Consider the following 15507-nt stretch of genomic DNA (forward strand, 5'->3'; position numbering starts at 1 on the left):
CGATAGAATATAAAAAAATATAGTGCATTCAATATTAAAAAAAAATATTTAAATATATATATAGTTGTTAACCATATAGAATCTATTTCCGGCCGGGTTCTTAAAAGATATTGCCGCGTTTTTTCGACATTTTTTACGCTATGAATAACAAGCGCGACATTCGCGAAATCTAAAAGAGTATACAATGATTTATTTAATTATTTCGCTTTTGATGGTACGGCCTTCATAGAAAAAAAAAGATTATCTTCAATCCATTTTTGCTGCATATTAATTAATGCATCTTTTTAGAGCTGTGTTAGACATTAGAAAAATTGCTAAAAAAATAATTTAAAATTCAGTATTTTTATGTTATATACTCTGTTTGAAATTCTATCGTCAACGTTCAATCAATTAATGTCTAAAAAACGCCGAAAAAATGTGGCATTCATCTTTTAAAAACCCATCTCGGTGGTATTTCCGGTTGGCAAAGACAACATAAATATAGAAATCATGAAACATTGTTGTTCCACAATTTTGCCACATTTTTAAACATCTTGCTTAAAAAAAATCTTCCAAACAAATTGTAAATTCTACAAATTTAAATATTTAGAGAAAATTGAGTAGTAATTTACTTCTTGATTCAAAATATTTGATTAAATTGAATCAAAACTAATAATTATTTTTGGCACTCTATATTCAAATAATCATAAGCTTATCAATAGTGCGCATGCGTGCACAGAGGTGCCATAAATTTCAAAACTTAAAAATATAAGTTTTGTAGCGAAATTACTCTATAATTCGAAATCTCTGTCTTTCTTTTAGAAACATTCAGGGGAATATACGAAAGCTTATATTTATATTAAAGATGAAAAATCGATAAATTCAAATGCACACGGCACATCTGCGTAAACACACAGACCTGGATTTTTTTTCTTTTAATTTTAATTCGTATGAAGCTAGCTCAAATAAGTAAATATTAAATTTGATATATTTTTGACGATGCGGGAGGATGTTTTAAAAGAAATGATGAAATAATTTTCAAGGTTTTAAAAAAAAGTTAGCTTCTTTTATGCGAAAAAATTCAATAAAAAGTAAAAATTTTTACCAAAAAGTTGGTCAAATTTTACCAAGTTTTTTTTTTTGTTAAAGTCCAAAAATCTGGACTCAGCCTAAAAATTTACCTTGTCAATTTTTACCAAAAAGTTGGTCAAATTTTACCAAGTTTTTTTTTTTTGCAAAGTCCAAAAATCTGGACTTAGCCTAAAAATTTACCTTGTCAATTTTTACCAAAAAGTTGGTCAAATTTTACCATGTTTTTTTTTTTGGCAAAGTCCAAAAATCTGGACTTAGCCTAAAAATTTACCTTGTCAATTTTTACCAAAAAGTTGGTCAAATTTTACAAAGTTTTTTTTTTTGGCAAAGTCCAAAAATTTGGACTTAGCCTAAAAATTTACCTTGTCAATTTTTACCAAAAAGTTGGTCAAATTTTACCAAGTTCATTTTTTTTGGCAAAGTCCAAAAATCTGGACTTAGCCTAAAAAAATACCTTGTCAAATTTTACCAACTTTTTGGTAAAAATTGACCAAATTGCGTTTTTTTGTCTAAGTCCGAAAATTCGGACTTAACCTGAAAAATAGAGTTGTAAAATTGACCACATTTTTGGTAAAACTTCCAAAAGTGGTAAAATTAAAAAAAAAAAAAAAAAATTTAAATTTAGGCTTCATTGTATAGAAGTCATTATTTTAAAGTACTACAACTGATTATGAAGAGCTGTTTTTTATTTAAAACACAAAAAACGGTTTTTTTTGTTTCGTCAAATTTTACAAAAAAAATGGTAAAATTTGACTAATTTTTTGGCTAAAATTTTTGCTGGTAAAATTTACCACGAAACTGGTATATTTTACCAGGTTGACCAGCTTTACCACTTTTCTGGTAAAACGACTGTTTTTTTCTGGTATTTCGTAGAACCTGGGAAGTAAATTAGATTTCAACAGAACAAGGATGACAACTTCCATATTAACATGGGAAATTTATTAGAAAAAAGTTTCCAATTAATCCAAATCATTATAGGCAAACTAACTGACAAAGTTAGTTACAGAAACTGTATTTATTTATCAGATGAATATTCACATAATTTTTCCACCAATTTTCTTCAATAACCGTCGAGATTTTAAACGGAAATACCGATGTATAGTCGTCATAGAATAAGGAGGAATAGAAGTGAAAACCATAAAAGTTTCTGGGAAATTAGAAGGAATCTTTGACTTGCGCAGTAAAGACAATAATGCTAAAGTACAAATCACAATGACTAGTTGGACAAAATTAGAAAAATTTAATTTGTATCAAAATCTAATATATGCTGTTAAAATTTTTTTTTGATCTTCATGATTTAACATTAAATATTGTAGTGTAACACGCATGACTTTAGTACAATTTGAATAGTTATCTGTAATCAGAAGGTAATTATTTACCCGTAAACAAAAGTATATTATGGAGAATAACTTCTCTGATACGCACCACATATTGAAAAGCTGCTTGGTTGTTTTAGACAATTATGAAAAGTTCTTAACTCTTGTTGTTTTAATTTTGGTAAGTACGATTGACCACATTTGTAATTTTCAAGGGTCAGCAACATGGGTACTGCCCCTTCCTTCCCCCTCCCCCCCCCCCTACCACAAGTTAATGTATGGAAGTAGTTGCTATCATGTATAAATCAGCTGTTTAAAAACAGACATAAGAGCGCAACCTAGTTTTATAATATAAATACCAAGACCAATATTTTTTGTAAATTTTCTTACATAATTAAATTTTTTAAGGCTTAAAATGCACATCAAATTCATTTTTAATCCATTGTGAATAGGGAAGAGAAAGCTGGAAGCTTGGCTACAAGGCTTTTAGTAAATTATTGCAAAAGTAATTTATTTGAATATTTTTTCTGAATAATTACTGAAATCATGTTATTTACTAACAGCCTTATAGCCGTTTTTGTCTTTCAAATGTTCCAATTTTATTTCAGGCTAGCCAGGCAGAATCTTCTACCTGGATTCTATTCTATACTTTATCTTCTTTGATAGTCGTATGTAAAGATAGAGAAGCTTTGCTTCAAAGGGGGAGACTTTGTCCACAGTTAAGAGTCTATAGAATTTAGTAAACATTTGACATTAGGATTACGACAAAATTTATGGTGATACCCCGCAAATATTGGACCAATAAATAGGGATAGAGGGTGTTTATGCATATGAGCATAAATATAAATGGTATCGTGTTAGCGAATATTCAACATTGGAAAAACAAATAGGAATACCCTTTTTCAATTATACTACATCTTTTTATCATCAAATTAATTTCAAATACTTTGATTCTAAGGTTTAAAATCTAAAAATTATGAAAATAAAATTTATGAAAATTGTAAAATTTTAATAATCTTGGGGGGGGGGGGGCATTCTTGTTGTTGTAGCAAATTCTTTTAGTGGGAATGTGAGGTAAACCAATAATGTGACACAGGGAATATCCATTCCAAATGAGATCTTTGGGGATAAACCAAAAAAAGATAATATTAATACAATCTTTAAAAAATACATTAAAAAAAATTGAAAAGGCCCACTAAATATAAACCATAGCACATATATTTTGTACACATGATATTTACAGTCCATAAAATTTTTCGAAATTACTAGAAAAACAACTGCATAGTTCGAGATTAAAACGTCAGCCATTCGCTTATAAAAATGTTCGACCAAATATTTAAACCCTAAAAGCGATTCTCTAGGATTTGGATTGGAAGGAACTTTTCCCCTACAATATAATTCCCAAAAACGAAAAATATCCCTCAAATTCCATCACAAAAAGAGTTAGAGACAAGTAGAGCAGAGCTGGATCTTTAAATCATTTTAGTGGTGAGCCAGAGCGGGGTGCACCGAATTTCAGCCAATCACAGCACGGCATTTCATAAAATGCTGTTCTCTCATTGGTGGAAAGTTGGCAAACAGCGATCTGGCTCACCACTAAAATGATTTAAAGATCCAACTCAGTTCATTTTTTAAATGAAAAAAAAATATAAAAAAGTTATAATTAGGATTTGTAAATTTATGCAATTTTAAAGCAAATAAATTGGAAAAAATAAAATAAGGAGGAAAGTTATAGTAGAGTTAAAGTATGATTACTCTGCAATATATCTATTATCTATAATATTAAACATATTCATGTATCCACAGGTTCCAAACAAAACAGGTTGATACTGACTGATTTAAAATTATATTGCAATATCTGTTTGTATGGATTTTAATAGGTTCGAGTCTATGCACAACACAATTATAAAGACCTTTGTTTCATTATTTAATGGTGATATTTCCCTAAAGCCTCTAGAGGCAATTATTTAAAAGTATGTACAAATTACAAAATTAATTATATGTTATTCAACAAAAATACTTATATTATCATATACTTTGTTTTTAACAAAGTGCAAATATATATCATAAAGGTTTCGTGATTATTCAATGTTTCAGACAAAATATATAAGGAAAGAAAAAACAGAATAGTTATTACACATTTACCAACTTTAATAAAAGGATGACAATACTATAGAAGTGAAGCATCTCAAACAGGGCAATAAGACAAGCGAGAAGATAAAATTTTAATTGATAAGCATATTTTATCCTATATTATCAAAAAGTATGAATACAAATTCGGAATAAAAATGTACCAGTTTTCTTTCAGGATGCTAAATTTATAGTTTATAGAGATTCTGTGACTAATCATTTTAAGAATTATTATTACAAAAACAAATTCAGTAAATATGATAATAAAATGCTAACAAATATTATGATTAAAATTTGAATACAGACTTTATTGTAATAGCAATAGAGATGCTATGCATATCCTTACTATAATGGGAATCATTATGCCAAGGTTGAAATCGATTGTAACAAAAAAATTTTAGTGACATCCTTGTAATAAAGTTACATGATTTCTGTGAGTCTGTCTGCATGGGTGTGCGGTTCTGTTTGTACCAAGCGATATTGTAAACCACTGGACCGATTTGGTTCTCATTTACATCGAACCTTCGCAGGTGCCTTGGAATGTCAAAAAATATTTTTTTGGGAGGGTGCGAGCACCCTCCCAAGAGAAATCTTCCCTGGATAAACCAGTTTATTTCTAAAAATAAATTAAAATTGTGGTGGGCTGATTCCCCAACTCACCTAAAGTGACCCTAAAGGCCTCTAGGGGCGTAGCTGCATAGAATTATACATAAAGGTAAAAACTAAATATTACCATCCATTATTTGAGAAAAAAATCAATAAATCTTGTTACATTTCGTGTAAAGGCTACATGAAATATCATTAATGGTGGTAAAAGAATCATTATTAGAAAACATATGAAAAAAAACATTAACCATACAATAGAAATGCAATACAGACATTCTCGCAAATCCGCAAATTGTTTTAAAGTATGATAAATGTATTTTTTTAGTACAAAAAAAAAGAAATTAGAACATCGCTAAAATAGACAAATAATACGATCTAGAAATTATATAAAAGGCGTGCAATTGAGAGATTTTAATGGGTCAAGCTGCAACCCAGAGAGGGGTGTAACTGTAACCACCTTGTCTTAACCTCTTTTCGAGGAAGCTTTGTGTTTATCAAGTTCGAAATTAATTCCTTATCATTATCCTAGAATCAAGCGCAAATGTCGTCTTTTTTGACTTTCCTTTCATAAAGTGACGCGGTATGGATTGTTTATATATTTTGATGGGCACGTTCGTTACTTTTGAATGAGATATGAGTGTGTGAAGATTTCGGAGAACAAAATTGGGCCTATCATTGGTCTCATAGTGCATGAACGACCCTAGTATACCAGGGATTTGAAACCATAAGAACTTCAGGTAGAATTTGTTAATTTTATTAAGAAGAATGGTGTATAGGACGATTATATGTAGTTTTAAAAAGGCTTTAGCCAGCTAAGCATGAAACTTAATTATGATTAATATATGTTTTAGTTATTTTTTATGTGCCTTTATTTTTGCATTTAACAATGATTTATTAAACCAAATAATTTTCCTTTAAAGCCAAAGTTTCCAAAGATTCTTAACCGTAGAGAAAAATGATTTTAAAAAGCAATTAAGATTACGTGGTTATAAATAACTGGAATTATGAACTAATTGATTTTGTAATTTCAGGACTTTGAAATAATTTCATCAATAAATCTATAATCAAACCTGCTGTTGAAACTTGATGGTTCCTGGTATTGGGGGTTTGTATGTTCGCCAACAGATCTCGAGAACTTCCCGCTAATTCGGAAGTCATACTCAACCAAAGTGTCATGGTTGAGACAATTTCAAAGTATCTGATGAATAGGCGTTAGCATTCATCAAGAGATCAATAGCATCCAGTGATTTTTGATGCAATAAACTGTGACAATTTTTTCTGTGAAATAAGTACCTAGTGAATCAATATGCCACTAACCAAAAAGCAGAAAATTGAGCGAGCTATCGCTATTGGCAGTGAAAGGCTAGAGGTGTTTGACGAACAGTTAAAAGTGTTTTATGACAATCTAAAAGCCTGCCAAAGTTTTAGTTCATGTGAAAATGTGAATGTAAAATCAATTCGTGACATTTTTAGTGAGGTCAAGGACCAATCTGACCTAATAAAAAGTCTAAAACCTGCCGTGGAGACTAGTGAGCTGCGCGAGTTCAAGCGTGATTTGGATGAAGCTAGTGAGCAGAAAACTGTTGCACATAAAGTCTATGCGTCGTTGGAGCAGTGTACAAAAATTCTGTACTGGCTTGACAATGATTCAGACGACGCGAGGTCAAGCACTGTCGCCAGGAACCTCGACGTCATTGAGAAGGTGAAGATGGACATGGGAGTGCTTAAAATTTCCATGGAGTTGCGCCAAGAAGTACGTGATATGTACCGAAGGCTTAGAGAGATGGAACGTCGTTCATCTAACTTGGATGAGAGTGGGACACCTGCCATGCTCTCCAGAAGTATGTCTGCCGTGGATATTCGGAGTTCCAACCCGCAGTATGGGCGCTGGGACAACAGTTTGCTGCCGTCCTTCGATGGTACTGACACGGATTACCCAAACTTTAAACAGGTCTTTAAGGATCTATGCTCTGGTTACGGATTTGCTGACCAGAGGTTAAGTCTGATGTTGTGTATGGAGAAGGTGATAACCAACCCGGAACTACGCAAGCAAGTGTCAGCGATTAGAGATCATAATGAACAATGGTCGTTTCTTGATCAGATGTTTTTATCAAACACTCGCCGGTTCATGAGGATTTTAACTAAGCTGAACAAGATGAAACCTGTGGATAAACCTGTGGACGTGGTTAGTGCAATTGCTACCTTCAAGAGCATGATGCAGGAAGTAGAAGCCATCGTTGGTTCTGCAGCTAAGGATTACAACCACCTAACTCTTATTCATATTTTCAAAGACAAGTGCCCTGAGAATTTGAGAGAGAAAATTATGATGGAGCTAGGTAGCATGAACCAACCAAACATCCAGAAGATTGTAGAACTGCTGGAGAGGACCAGGGGAGCAATGTTGGCCGGTGATATGTCCTATGACACTAGCGCCGGCAAGAGAAATCGTGACAGAGCTGCCGCCGCGCAAGTGTCTGGCCGCAGCGATAATAAGAATGGAAAGGCTGGAAAGGACAAGGCTTCCAAGTGGAACAGTGCATGTCCTGTGGAGAGCTGCAAGGAGAAACACCCGATTTTCCGTTGCCTCACGTTTAAGAAGATGGATGTGGTTGACCGAAAGAAAGTTGTCCAGCAGAAGAAGTTATGTGAACTCTGCCTGTGTGACGGCCATGCTGCTGACAAGTGTAATAAATCGGATAAGCTTGGTGTTTGTGGCACCAATAATTGCGACAGATATCATTCTAGGTTGCTCCATGAGGCTAGTGCTGGTGTGAATACAGTCTACAAGTCAAGTTCTGCACCCAGCCCCTGCACCTTCTTACTTCAGTTAGTTCCTGTTGTAGCACCTGGCGGCGGCACCTGCCACGCCACTGTCATGTTTGACTCTGGTGCAAATTTGCCACTTGTGTCTGAGAAGTTATCCAACAAGTTGAAGCTGAAATCTACCGGCAGATATACAACTATTTCTGTAGCTGACGGCAGTGAGTCTTCCTGCCGCAATGTTGTGTTTTATCTGAAGGATAGGGACGGTAATTTGAGGGAGTTTGAGGCAGCTGTCATGCCTACCCTCGGCGGGGCCAACGAGATGCGCTCGGTCCACCCCGAAACTGCCGCCGAGATATTTAAAATGCCGCCAGAAAGATTTACATATATTAGTGGAGGCTTAGATATCATCATTGGAAATACACATCCTGACGTGTTTCCATCAACCTACCAGAAAGTGGGCCAGTCTATGTTGTGGCGAACCATTTTTGGTAGTGGTTTTATCTGTACGAGTGCTGACGGTGGAGCTGGAGATCAAAAGTCGGCATATAAGGCTGTCAGTGTCAGTGGAGGCACCTTGCCAGACTTTCTGACGTCTGAATCGTTTGGCGTACAGCCGCAGGCACTTTGTCCAGGATGTACTGCCTGTCAAGAGTGCAAGGCTATGGCCGACGGCACTACCTGGGACCAGCGTGAGAGGCAGAGGATAATTGAGGCAGGTTTAACACTAGACTTGCAGTCCAACAAGTGGACAGGTCAATATGCTTATATTGAAGATCCTCACACTTTACCCTACAATGAGAATTAGCCCGCAAAATTGCTGAAAAGGATCGTGCCAAGATGGTCAAGGAAGGTACCTATGGAATGTATGTGGAGGTATTCAACGACGCCATATCCAGAGGCGTGTTTAAAAAAGCCACGCCTGAAGAATTGCAGTATGAAGGGCCTAAGTCTTGTTCATCAATAGTGGTTGCCTTCAAGGAGGATTCAAGTTCCACACCCATGAGATTGTGTGCAAATAGTTCTCTGACGTTCAAAGGTACCAGTTTTAATAACATAATGCTGGGAGGTCCGCCGCCAATGCAGAAGATTTTTTATCATTTGTTGCTTTTCCGCGGTTACAAGGTTGGTTTAACCGCGGATATTTCCAAGTTTTATAACTCCATCCTGGCTACAGAGTTCGACAGCCAGATGAAGAGAGTTTTATTTTCCCCGACGCCAGACGGTCCACTTGAAATTTACCTGACTAAAGTTGTGAATTTTGGCGAGTTGGCTGTGGGAAATTTGGCAGTTACAGCCCTGAAGTTGACGTCCCGCCTGTTCGGCGGAAAGAGTGAAGCAGAGGTCAAGGAGATGTATGGAGAGGGGCAGATAAACGGTAGTGAAATTGTTGCTAAACCTGAATTATGGAAGGAGCCACAAATACCTACCTACCCTGATGAGGATTTCAAGTTACCTCAGATTCCAGTTGCAGTCAAGCTTGAGAAGCACAGCTTCATAGATGACGTTATTTCGGGAGCAGGATCGGTGCCAGAAGCCAAGGAGATGATGAAAGAAGCCGACAGAATTATCGGCAAAGGTAGTTTTTCCTTCAAACAAGTCATTTATTCTGGAGATGATTGCCAGCCAACCAAGGTTCTTGGGCTGATATGGAAGCCAGCCACCGATGTGTTATCCATCGCCACAAGAGTCAACCAAGATGGTAAAGTCAAGGGAAAGAAGGTGAAAGAGGATGCTGATTTGTACAACCTCCAGGACGCCTTGGACGAGAATCTGACAAAGAAGATGGTCCACAGGTTCGCCGCCCAGACCTTCGACCCGATCGGGCTTTGCAGCCCTATTCTGTTGAGAATTAAACTTGTCCTGCGGAAAACATGTTTGCTGAATTTGGGCTGGCAAGATTTCATTCCAAAAAGTCTACGGGATGAACTTGTTAAGTCGCTGGAGGACAGAGCTGAGGTTGCTAAATTGGAGTTTGACCGTTGTGTGGTCCTGGAGGAACCAACTGGCCTTCCATCCTTGATGATGTTTTCGGATGGGTCATCAGAGGCTTATGCATGTATGGCATATTTGAGGTGGCCAACTAGACAAGGATTTGAAACGTTTCTGCTAGCCACCAAGTCAAGAGTTGCGCCGGTCAAGTGTGAATCAATTCCACGCCTTGAATTGATGGGTTGCCAGATGTCCACAAGGTTGTCAAAGTCCATCAGAGATGCCCTGCCCTTTGATGTTATCAGAGTGATGTACTTTACTGATTCATCGTGTGTTTTATCACAAATAGTTTCCAACAGTGCTATGTTGAACACATTTAATTCTCATCGCATTGGAGAAATTCAATCTGCAACCAACAAGGATGACTGGAGGTGGGTCCCGTGGACACACAATGTTGCAGATTTGGGCACCAGAAGCACCTGCAAGGTATCAGATTTGGGACCAGGTTCCAGGTACAGATTGGGCCCAGAATGGTTGCGCCAGGATGAAAGTGCGTGGCCGGTGAAAACTGCCGAACAAGTCAAGCAGGATTTACCACCAGAGGAGTTGAATACCAAAATGGTTAAGTTATGTTCAATGAAAGTTGCCGGAGAAGCTGCTGAAGATGTCTTTAGGTTTAAGCACAGGAGATCATTTGGACAGGCCAAACGTATTATGGCAGCTGTCCTGCAAGTAGCGAACACCTGGTTGAAGAAGCTAAAGAGCAGACAAGAAGGTAAGACTACAGCCGCTGGTAGTCATGTAGCAGCCGCAGATTCTGTGTACAAGCCGTCTTTGTACAATTTTATGGCGGCGGCGGAACTTTTCATTGTGTCATGTAGCCAACAGGATGAGTGGATAAATGACGCTAAAGGCAATTATGCGTCATTGAATCCATTAGTGCATGAAGTATCATTGACCTGGCCTGTGTCGTTGGTCCCGGAGGAAATTATGTGACCAGGGAGATGAGAATTCTTAAAATGGTTGGTCGTGGAGAGCCCGTCATTGACGCCATTACTGGTGGCCGTAAAATGATATTTGAAGACATGCCAGGTTTAATAATTTTGGAGCCTGGTAATTGGTTAGCTGCTGTTTTTATGAGAGAAGCGCATGTTGAGCTTCACTCTGGTGTCCGTGGAACTTTAGCGGAGAGCCGCCGTTGGTGCTGGATTGTGAAGGCAAGGAGGTTGTCCATCATGGAAGTGAAGAAGTGTTGGCCCTGCAGTGTTGAGAGGGCCAAGGAATGTCGTACTACCATGAAGGATGTGTTACCTGACAAGTTGGTCCCGAGCAGGCCTTTTGAAGCTGTGCAAGTCGACCTGATGGGTCCGCTGGTTACGAGGAGAGCTGCCGCCAAAACGAGGAGTCAGACAGCAACGAAGAAGGTGTGGGTGTTCGTGGTGGTCTGCAGGTTCTCAGGGGCGTTATGGTTAGATGCCTTGGAAAAGTATGATACCAGCAGTATCCTGTTGTCCCTGCGCAAGTTGGAGGCTGTTCATTGTCTGCCGAAGGTCATAGTAAGCGACATGGGCACACAATTATCCGGTGCTCGCAAGGTTTTAGAGCAGAAGTTGGGCAGCCAGGTAGAGTTTTCTTGGTCTCAGATCCCGGCCCGAGCCCACCATTTTATTGGGCAAGCTGAGAAAATGGTGGGATTAACCAAGAGATTGCTGTCCAAGAAGTTGGTGAATAGTTCTGTTAATTTCAACGAGCTCCTGGTGCTGTTGGCAGAGGTTAGCAAGTTGATGAATAGCAGACCATTGACGATAGAAGCTGCAAACGACGTGGAGAATTGGCGGCTGATTACCCCTGGCCAGCTGCTGGGAAATGTTGACCGCCAGCCGTTGTGCAATGTGGCGATGAAACCGGAGGACCAAATTTCCTCCAGGTTAAAGTTGTTAGAAGATTTGTCTGCCCAGTTTTGGACTGCCTACCGCCAGGAGATCCTACCGAAGATATTACGGATGTCCAAGTGGAAGGATGAGATGGCGGAGCCACTAGCCGACGGAGATATAGTTCTGGTTACGAGTACCAATCCGCTGATGAGATGTTTGCGGATGGGCCGCGTGACGAGGATTGAGGATGGGAGAAAGACTGCAAGAGTCTTGTTCAGGCTGTCAGATAAATCTCCCCTGGAAGAACATGCTGTATCAGTCAGGCAGTTGTTAAAAATTATGATTAATAATTGATTCTTATTTTATGGAAATTGAGATTTTTTTTAGTAAAAAGCCACATTTTCATATGCCTATTTTATGCCTAAAATAAGAATCAAATGAAATGCGATTAATTTTTATTCTATTTCATATGCTCAAATTTAATTTTATTGAGTTTAATTTCTTTTCAAAAGTGCAATTCATTATAAAACTTACCTGAAAAGTTTACCAAAAAGAATAAATGTGTCGAGGTTGCGTGATTCGATATTTATTCTAAGAAAAAAATCAAGTATTTTTTTTAGCAGATTTTTTAAAAAAATTATATATGAATTTCAATCAAGTAAAACATTTTATTCAGATCAAGGAATGATTGAAAATTCATATTTAAAGTCTCATATTTTTTTACAAAGAAAAATTGGTATTTTTTTTCATAATTCCGATGAAAATTCTAACGAAGATATTATTATTTTGCTATTCTTTAAGTAATAAAAAGTTTTATTGTTGATTAAGATAGTACAGTTCTTATTCATTAAGTTTGAAAAACTTTCTGCCCAAGGATTTTGAAATATTTTTTCTTACTACTCTTTTTGATGCTTAACAAATTTAATTTTAAGTACCTATAAATCTTAATTTTCTTGTCTAAGATTTATTTCGTTTTATTTTACCATTATTGTTTACATTTCAACCTGATTTCGTAGGTACTTATTGATTTATTAATAATGATTATTACCTATTGATTATGAAATGATTATTATTTAGTATAAGTTGTTATATTTACAACATCATGATTAATAGGATTATCCATTTTAGGATTTGTGTATGTGATCTTGTGAGTGTCATGTGCATGGAATGTTGTATGGTACAAACCAATCCCCATCCTTCTATCCTAAATGTGAGGTATTATGAGTCCTAGTGAGGAGTATAATATTGTGTATGCATTTCACGGGGTTTCATTTAGTTAGGAGCAAAAATTGTCACGGTTTTCGGGATGTGGCCATTCTCATGTGATTATGGTGAGTTGAGTTTAGTGAGAAATGTTGCTAGTGCTCAGCGCAAAAAAACCTTGAATCTCGTTAAGGAAGTTAATTTGACTTTCAAACGGGGGGTGTGTCTTAACCTCTTTTCGAGGAAGCTTTGTGTTTATCAAGTTCGAAATTAATTCCTTATCATTATCCTAGAATCAAGCGCAAATGTCGTCTTTTTTGACTTTCCTTTCATAAAGTGACGCGGTATGGATTGTTTATATATTTTGATGCGCACGTTCGTTACTTTTGAATGAGATATGAGTGTGTGAAGATTTCGGAGAACAAAATTGGGCCTATCATTGGTCTCATAGTGCGTGAACGACCCTAGTATACCAGGGATTTGAAACCATAAGAACTTCAGGTAGAATTTGTTAATTTTATTAAGAAGAATGGTGTATAGGACGATTATATGTAGTTTTAAAAAGGCTTTAGCCAGCTAAGCATGAAACTTAATTATGATTAATATATGTTTTAGTTATTTTTTATGTGCCTTTATTTTTGCATTTAACAATGATTTATTAAACCAAATAATTTTCCTTTAAAGCCAAAGTTTCCAAAGATTCTTAACCGTAGAGAAAAATGATTTTAAAAAGCAATTAAGATTACGTGGTTATAAATAACTGGAATTATGAACTAATTGATTTTGTAATTTCAGGACTTTGAAATAATTTCATCAATAAATCTATAATCAAACCTGCTGTTGAAACTTGATGGTTCCTGGTATTGGGGGTTTGTATGTTCGCCAACAGATCTCGAGAACTTCCCGCTAATTCGGAAGTCATACTCAACCAAAGTGTCATGGTTGAGACACACCTAGATGAGTTATACTGAAGGGATTTAAGAAAATATTTAACTTACATGAATAAAATATTTTTTTAGCTATTTGAAAAGCATCTTTTATATTTTCTGTGCTACTCCTCTGAATGAAAAATTTGCTGGTTTTCTCCAACACTCAATAAATGTTTCCGATATTCGCAAAGTAAAAGATAAATACTATTATACATGAAATTAAAACAAGGATGACACCATCCATAAGTTGCAAAGCAAAAAAATAATTTGTTGGCAAACGAACAAAGTTGACAATTTTAGTAATTTTAATTAACTAAAAAGAGGAAGAAAATAAAGAGAAAGAAGAACACTGACTTAAAGCAGACACTAATATTTCTTTGTAATCATAGCGGGAGATTTATATAATTTTCATAACACCCACACCTCCTCTTACACCTTTTTAATTTTATAGAAAATAATTTAAATAAGTACGACATTAAATATTCAATAGGTAATGCGTTTGCTTTTTTGAATATGAGGGGATTTAAAATTTTGTATGTTGAGAAAACGATGTAAAGCAAGTACTTTATATACTAGAAGATTTGCACTTACAAATTGGTTTAAAACTATACTTACAGCTATTTTATTTATTTTTTTAGCAGAAAAAGTTTGATTAAATGGATATAATATATGTGATATTATGACAGGGGAAATTTTGTCGTCAATTTAGGTTGCTACTATACTCCTCATTTATTGTTTAATAATTTCCTCCAGTGGAAGGGATGTGGTAAAGTGGTTGAAGGGGAGGTATAGTTATATTAAATAAACTTAAAGGACCATTTTATCTGAGTAGGCGAAATTATGGTGCAACATCCAAGTAATCATAAAGTGATTTTTGATTAGCATTAGGCTAACTACCAAGTTGTAATTTTAATTATATAATTTTACTACTTGGTACATTATTAATAGTACAAGATATTTTGATCAGGGATCTTATGGGATAACACATTGATGATTGTACATACCCAATGATGATAGTCAAATGTCTCCTGCCTCCCTGAAAATTGTAGATAGATAGTTTTGTTGTTGTAAGCAAAAAGTCTTGTGTTTTTAATATGAGGGACAATAAAGGACAAATTGTCCATAAAACCAGAGAAAATGCCATTTCAAGAGAACAAGAGTTTTCACAAAAAAGTAGATTTTTTTGCACGAGAAAAATCATTGAGAAAATAACTTTTTTAGTTTTTTGTCCCATTAAATTACAAGTTTTATTGTCAGGGAAGCTTAGCCGGTCAATAACTAGTCTAAATATAACCCTTGGGTGTTAGAGTATTGTATCCCATTACAAGCGCATGATGTTCTGGATTCTCTAGATGATCACATAAAAATCGCTCTTACTAGGTAAGGTAAGGTAATAATTTTAACAATTATTTCATCTAAGGTTTGTTTAACCGTCATCAACCCCCCCTCCCAGGCTCTAATCCCCCTTTCTAAACGTTCTATTCAAAAATATGTAAAATAAATCAAAATGCCAACCAAGGTTTCAGATTTGTTTAAAAGTACAAACAGTATGGAGATAAAACTACTGTTAATGGATCTAGAGGAATGCCTTACAAACTTGGGTTGTCTTTTGTAAACTAAAGTACAACATTTTTTTTAATTGAGCAAAGCATCTCTATAATATAGTATTTAGACTTAAAGCGT

The sequence above is a fragment of the Acartia tonsa genome, chromosome 10 (assembly GCF_053477335.1).
Source record: "Acartia tonsa isolate MP-2025a chromosome 10, ASM5347733v1, whole genome shotgun sequence".
NCBI classification, from domain to species: domain Eukaryota; kingdom Metazoa; phylum Arthropoda; class Copepoda; order Calanoida; family Acartiidae; genus Acartia; species Acartia tonsa.